The 7,494-nt window shown below is 41.3% G+C and overlaps 1 long non-coding RNA gene across 1 annotated transcript in view; it reads left to right on the forward strand.

Annotated features, from left to right (window-relative positions):
* The first annotated feature begins 272 nt into the window (after positions 1-272).
* The window catches only part of LOC108795853, a 22,263-nt gene continuing 15,041 nt past the window's right edge, over positions 273-7,494 (forward strand). The window contains exon 1 of the long non-coding RNA XR_001941771.1: positions 273-350. This is a non-coding gene — a long non-coding RNA (uncharacterized LOC108795853). The remainder of the gene's footprint in view (positions 351-7,494) is intronic.

Consider the following 7,494-nt stretch of genomic DNA (forward strand, 5'->3'; position numbering starts at 1 on the left):
ACACTGTTCTTCCTTCTGGAGCGGTGGCTACTTTTGTTCCCCATGTCCCTGTATTTGTTGTAAAGTAGACACCACTCCAAGTTCACTCAAATGATGGACTACAATCTGAATACAAATTGGTAAACTAAACATGAGATTGTGGTCCATCATGGGAGCAAGCGTGAAGTGGCGGCTAATTTACAACACACACAGGGACCATGAGGAACAAAAGTAGCCACCCTCCAGTACAGTCAAATGACAGACAAATAACATACATTTTTATTAATAGTTCTGCTCCAAGCTCACTCCTGTGATAGACTACAATCTCACGTTTATTTTACTAATGTGTACTGAGGTTGTAGTCCGTCACGGTAGTGAACTTGGAGTGGTGGCTACTTTACAACACACACGGGGACCATGGGGAACAAAAGTAGCCACCTCCAGCAGGAAGAATAGGGTCAGCACCAATTCAGAGATGATTTGAGGGATATACAGCTGAGTAATACACAAATAAGCTTCATTTTTGTTTATATGTAAGCTACTTGAACGCATTTTTAAGGTTTAACTCCTGAGTTTAGTGTCACTTTAACTTGATAAAAGAAATTGTAAAGTCCTTCTAAACACAATAGCTTCAATAATCATATATTAAAATTCTCATAATAGGGTATTAAAATTACTAGTAACCAGTGGTTGCCTAAATTCACTTTTCCCAAGATAAGGCTTCTTCCTCTTGATGTGAAGTGTATATTGTTAAGAATGAGCAGTATTTTAGACAGTCTCATAAGGGTAAGTCTAACAAACTAACAGGATTCTGATTAATAAACCCAGATAGGCAAAGATCACATCGGGGAACCTTCACAGTAGGGCTGCAACAACTAATCGACATAATCGATTATAATCGATTATTGAAAAAGTTGTCAACTTTTTCAATAATCGATTAATCGGCTTCCGATCAGTTGGCCCTGTTCACGGCTCCACACACGCTGCGCGCCGCACCTCTTCCCCACCTCACGCTCGCCGCTGCCAGACCCACCCGCCCGCATCCACGCCGCACCTCCTCCCCGCCTCACACTCACCGCCCGCCCACATCCACGATTGGCACAGGGACGCGGGGAGATGTAGTAAGGAGGAGCAGGTGTGGGGGGATGACAGCCGCTGATAGACAGGTCCGATCTCAGAAGCAAGTTGCTGGAAGACTGCTCAGGTAAGCCTGCACTTTCCCACACATGGTGCTCTATAATGTATTGCTGGGATTTGTATTCCTCTATAGCTGATGGTACATTGTGCTGTATATTATACATAGGAATACACATCCAGCAATACATTATACACTGTATGTATAATGTATTGCTGGGATTTGTTGTATTCCTATATAGCTGGTGATATTCTGCACTGCACTGTATAGAGGACTACAAATCCCAGCAATAGTACATTATACAGCGCAATGCAGAATACCACCAGCTATAGTGTACTATTGCTGGGATTTGTTGTAGTCCTCTATAGCTGGTGATATTCTGCATTGCGCTGTATAATGTACTATTGCTGGGATTTGTAGTCCTCTATAGCCGGTGCAATTCTGCATTCATTGCTGTATAATTTTACACTTTCCTTTTCACTATATTGCACACCACACTATTTTTTTCCACCGCTCCAAGCTTGCTCCTGTGATGGACTACAATCTCAATACAAACTAGTAGTCCCATCACTGGAGCCATTTTTAAATTTTTTTTTTATTGTTTATCCGATTAGTCGATTAATCGAACGTAATAATCGGCTAACTAATCGATTTTGAAAATAATCGTTAGCTGCAGCTCTACTTCACAGCTTACTGCGCTGTTAGCAACGGCAGCATATTTTCAGCCCCATTTCGCAGCCAAGACTTACGATCTTTAAATGACCCCCACTGTGCTGTACATGGAAATAGCTAAAACTCAGTATGTCAGTTTACGGAGTCATTTCACTGTGACTACTGGAGCCTGTCTTGAATGATAACAAAGATATTAATCTGGTGGCTCCCATATTTCATACCTTTCCGCTGTTCCAAGTTAGTGTCCAAAGGATTCTATTCAGTGTAAGGTTACCAGATGAATCACGAAGGTTGTAGCTGGAAATGAATAAGTTATGCCTAAGATAGGCACCCTGTTTATATAAACACAAATGTTGAATGAATATAGCAAATTTTAAATGGTTTAAATGAAAAAGATTATTAAATCTCAATTATGAGTAAAAGTAACAAATATCAAGCGATTATTACTCTTATCTTAATCTAACACTATTCCTCAATTCCTAGTGTTATTTAGGTTCCCCAGCATCGTAGTGGTTGGCAATATTGTTCTCCTCCTGTGCTTCATTATTATATATAGTTTCTATGCAGATTGTAATGTGTGTCCCCTATTGATTTTCTTGTACACAGCTGTGCAGTAATTTCATGATTTGTCAATGTAATATTAAAAATTGTGAAATAAGATGACTCTTGTTAAAAAACAGTTTACTAACCTTATGTAATGTTCAACTCTTCAATAAGGTTTACAGAACATTGCTAACTGGTCAATGCCGATTGGTCAATGTTTAAAAAAATTAATGAAATCTGTCAGGGGGTATTTTCCCTGTTACAACCAAAGTTGTCCATCCATGTCTGGAAGCTGCCATATAATTACTACTGGGTGTAGTAAAAGTGTATCTCCATGGCAGAACACAATTTTGCAGTATAAATCACTGTGATGCTCTGCCCCAGAACTAATGTTGCTTCCCTGGGTCCAACACTGGGTGCGAGCCTCAGCCATGGCAACTAACAGCCATCCTGGTAAGTCCTCTCATCTCATTTTGTATTTGGCAATATTATTTTATTTGTTCAACAGCGGCACTTCAAATGATCAGGCAAATCTGAGAAGCAAAGGGTAAAACATGGTTCCCATGTATAATGTAGCAGATTCCTAAAACGTATAACTGAATAAAAGTGTGTTCTTTGTAAGTTTTGCTTGGAGTACCACTTTAGGCTGAGAAATTATACATTTAAGTTGATTAATGTATAGTATATTTTTGCTTAATCATTTATATAGTCAAATACTGATAATATATTAATTACAATAACTAAAATAATATAGTAGTAATTATTTAGTGTAGAGCACTGACTTAGAGCAGTGTTTCTCAACCTTTTTTCAGTCATGGCACCCTTTAAAAGTAATCAAAATCGTGAGGCACCCCAGTATAAAATGTCATAGATTGTAAGAGGGATCTCATGCAAAATCATACAAAAAGCGGGTTTCTCGCTATTCTTCAAAGTGCCCCCTTCAAATCAAGATTCCTCCCTTCATTTCAGAGTCACCCTTTGTATCACATCAGGAACCCCCCTTTCACATCAGAATCCCCACTTTCACATCAGATTTACCCTTTTACATCAGGGAGCCCCTTCACATCAGTCTTCATCACCCCTTCACATCACAGTCCTTTTTCACAAAATTTGTAGTCAACTCTTAGGAGGCCAGGAAGCACACCAGCTTGCCACAGCACCCTGGTTGAGAAAGGCTGATCTAGAATGTTGAACTTCTTAGTACATATTATGAAATTATATAGCTGTATTATTTTTATTAAAGGGATTTACAAGAATGGATCTGTTGCAGCATGCAATTCAATCTCCCAATTGTGAATGAAAAGAGTTGCCGCTGCAAGTGAGGTGGAACTCAAGGCTGTAAAAACTGCTGGAAATTTAAACATTTACAATTGCAATAATCTAAACCATCCACTAAATCCATCCCAAAGCCAGCAATTTTAAATTAGTGGAAGCCACAAAGGATCAGATGGGGCACAAAAAAGAGTATTTTATATATATTTTTTATCAATTTTATGACATTTTTATTAGAAATTGTGTCACCTTCCTTCATTTATTTTTGCTGTTAGCTTGCAGTTCTGCTTTGAAGCATGTACATTATCTTTGCATCCCATACTAAGCTCAGAAACTAGGAAGTAGCATCTGTGATCCAGATACTTACACATGTCCCATAGCACCACTCATTATAGAAACAAATAAAATGTCACACAACAACCATCATATGTGGTTGCTCATATATAAATTATAAAGGCTTCTATCTGGAGTTCCTTCAGTAAGAACTTTTTCCCAGGGGACTTTGACATTTCCTATTGGCTTATGACTCTGCTCTGTTAAATGGTATTGCACAAATCTGTTCTTTTTCCATTTCTGCATATTATAGGTATTGCATGTATACAAAGCAGATACATACTCTTCCCTGCTCCCCAATCTTCTTATCAAATAAAAAATTGTTGATAAGGGCTAGGTGCAGATAAACATGAGTGTAGCACTTCCAGAAAGGTTACGACCTGCCCATAAGGTGGCTCTTGTTATGCCTGACCTTCAGATTTTCATCATCAGACCTGTCTGACAACTTAATAATGCAGAGGTGCTGGATTCATTTTTCCCCTCTGAGAAAGCCTGCATAGGACGCCCTTTCTCCTGATTATTTCTTTGCACTCCCGGCTGCCCTTTACAAGCCAACCACAACTCTATCAATCATGCTCTTCTCTCCTCTGTCTCGGCCCCCAATCGGAGAGACTCTAAAGCTGCTGTGTGCCTTTTGTCTTATATAATAATAATAAAAGGAAAAAATACAATAAAACTGTAACAAATGCTTAAAGCCACAATCCCCTTTTTGGCTGAAATCAGAAAACTAAGCATTGGCGTGTCTTGTTTTTATGATACTGAGTGTAAGCTTCAGAGATCATAAGCTGGTTTTATTTGATCATACGCTTTATTACATTGTCTTAGTAATTAATCTTTAAAAAGGAAATGCAACACAGCTGTATAATAGATTATGATATGGGGCAGTATAATAGCTCATCACTGCCTAGAATAGCAAATTTAGGAATGCCTGCATTTATAGCTAGCTACACACTACCTGTGAATAATTGCAGTGGTTTGTGACAACAGCAAGAAAAACACACAGATACCAGTAAACAGAGCTATCAGGCTGATTTTCTAACAGAGTTGAGAATCTTCACTCAATAAATTAAAAGTGAAGATTCCTGTACAGTATATATATAGACTCATGTACAGTGTGTATATATATATATATATACAGTATATATAGTATATACACATACTGTATATTATGTGTTAGTGGCAATAGGTTTATTTAATGAAGAGAACCAATAAACGAATATGTATAAATATACATATTGCAGCATTTAATTATAAGTGCATGTGCACTTACATTTTTCTGTTAGACCCCCAGCAAACTTCCACAAATGCTTGTTTACTTGTTTCTTTACTTTCAGTGATGTCCACTTCCTCGGATAGGGTTGCAGCCTCTGACAGTGTCCATCTAATGTAGTTTCCTGTAATGGTGTGGCAATGATGCTGCACGGCACCTGAATTCAGAGTAGGGTTGCCACCCTCATGTAGTCTGTGCCTGCTTGCATTACAGTGAGGTTAGAAAATGTTGCAGGTGGTCTGGTATCACTAATATCACTGCTGATTCAAAAGTCTGAAGTTTGTCATTTAAAACATGGTTGTCAGTCTTTTTTTTCTTTTTCTTTTATTAACTACCGATTTATTGTCAGGATCCACCCCCAGCTGCTTGATTGACAGCTGGCTCTGCCTCTGTAGAACCAGATGCAGCTGAGCCCACCTCCTCCCTGTCTGTCTCTACAATGAGCACTGGAGGAATAGAGAGAGGAGGAGGGAATCCCTGTTTGGGATCAGTAGTTTATGATTGCTCGGTTCATGAGCTCTAGAGCCAGCAGTGTTCCATGCCAGCTCTAACTATTGTGAAGAGTATATTTTACTCCCCAAATAGTTCTCCTTCAATTCTGAACAATGCTTATCTGTTATTTGTTTTTCACATTGAAGGCTCAACCCAGGGGCATATCTGCCGCGAGGCAAACAAGGCGTTTGCCTCGGGCGGCAGATTCCAAGGGAGCTGCAAAAATGCCGGGATCTCAGTGTTCCGGACCGCGGGCCAATTGTGGCCCAAAAAAAAGAGAGAGAGAGAGAGAGAGAGAGAGATAATATCATGTGTATGAGGGGAAGGAGGGTATTATTTTATATGTACAGGGGTTGTTTTTTTTTTTTTTTACGTGTGGTGGTGGGGGAGGGGGGAGTAGAAGTGTATTAGGCTGCATTCACACCTCTATTTTAGGTGCAATTAGGGATTTCTGCGTCAGGAACTTGCGTTTTCCTGCAGCAGAAATCCCTAAATTGGCGTTTACAAGTGGCAGCTGTCATCTAAGTTAATGATCAGGTGACAGCAGTTGCATGTAAATGCCTGCACACCGCATGTAAAGATACGTGATATGTTTACATTCGGTTTGGAATCAATCACTCTCCCTGGACGCATCGATTGTGCATCCAGGGAGATCGTTTTCTAACCGCATGTAATCATATCACATATGATTACATGCTGTGAGCAGGTGTTTACATGGAGCTGCTGTCACCTGATCATTAACTTGAATAGGTGACAGCTGCCACTTGTAAATGCCAGATTAGGGATTTCTGCTGCAGTAAAACGCAAGTTTCTGATGCAGGAATCCCTAATCGCACCTAAACCTACAGATATGAATGGGGCCTTATTGTGTGTATATTGGTGTCTGTAGTACCATACCGGATACGTTACATTTTATTTTAAAGTATAACATTTGGCAAGCGGCCCCCAAGACAAAAGAGGCGGGGGACGAAGACGGAAGAGGCGGGGGCACCGACGGAGAAGGTGGGAGGCGTCGCCGGAGCTCCAGCCGGGCGGCGAACATGAGAAGGAGGCCGTGTCGGGCGCCGAGGATGAGGAGGCTGTCCAGTTGGGCGCCGAGGACAAGGAGGCCGTGTTCCAAAGAGGTCAGGCCGTGCAAGGTAAGAGGACTGTGCAGGCAGAGCCCAGCATAGATTCTGCACAGCCCACCAAAGAGTCTCAGGTGTGCTGTGCAATACCCTTTTGGTTGGCTCTGCAGGATCTGTAGGGGGCTCTGCAGCCTGCTAATGAAAAATTGGGATTGCATTCCCCTGATACAGCGCTACCACGAGGGTGAGGGTGATTGGGTGTGGGTTTTTTTCGCGCTCGGTGTGCAGCTTCTAGGAATGAGGACCGGGGTGTCCGACGTTTGTCAACGAGAACAAAAAATGGGGATAGAAGTGCTACTACCATAAGGAATTGGATTTATGCAAAATTTGAAAAACGTACCAAAAAGTAATAGCTGATGCGATATCATCGACGAGGGGTGAATAGAAGGGGAACTTCCACTGGTGGGGATTATGAACAATCAGTTGTGCTTGTGGGAAGGTCAGGGGGAATTGAGGTTTTGGGGGATGCTGGATGGTGGTGGGAGCCTGTGTCCGATTAGTGCATGGGAGGGGGGTGACAGGCACGGGTGGACATGGGATGTTGGGACTGAGGGGGGTAAGGTGCAGCTGGTGTGCACTGTGTTGCTGCTTGAGAATGATGGGTTTGGCGACTGGAAGTGTCAGGTCAGTGTGGGCATATGCACTGGGCGGATCGGGTGTGTGGGGGGGGA

Source organism: Nanorana parkeri, unplaced genomic scaffold, assembly GCF_000935625.1.
Source record: "Nanorana parkeri isolate BGI_ZX_2015 unplaced genomic scaffold, ASM93562v1 scaffold1016, whole genome shotgun sequence".
Lineage (NCBI taxonomy): Eukaryota > Metazoa > Chordata > Amphibia > Anura > Dicroglossidae > Nanorana > Nanorana parkeri.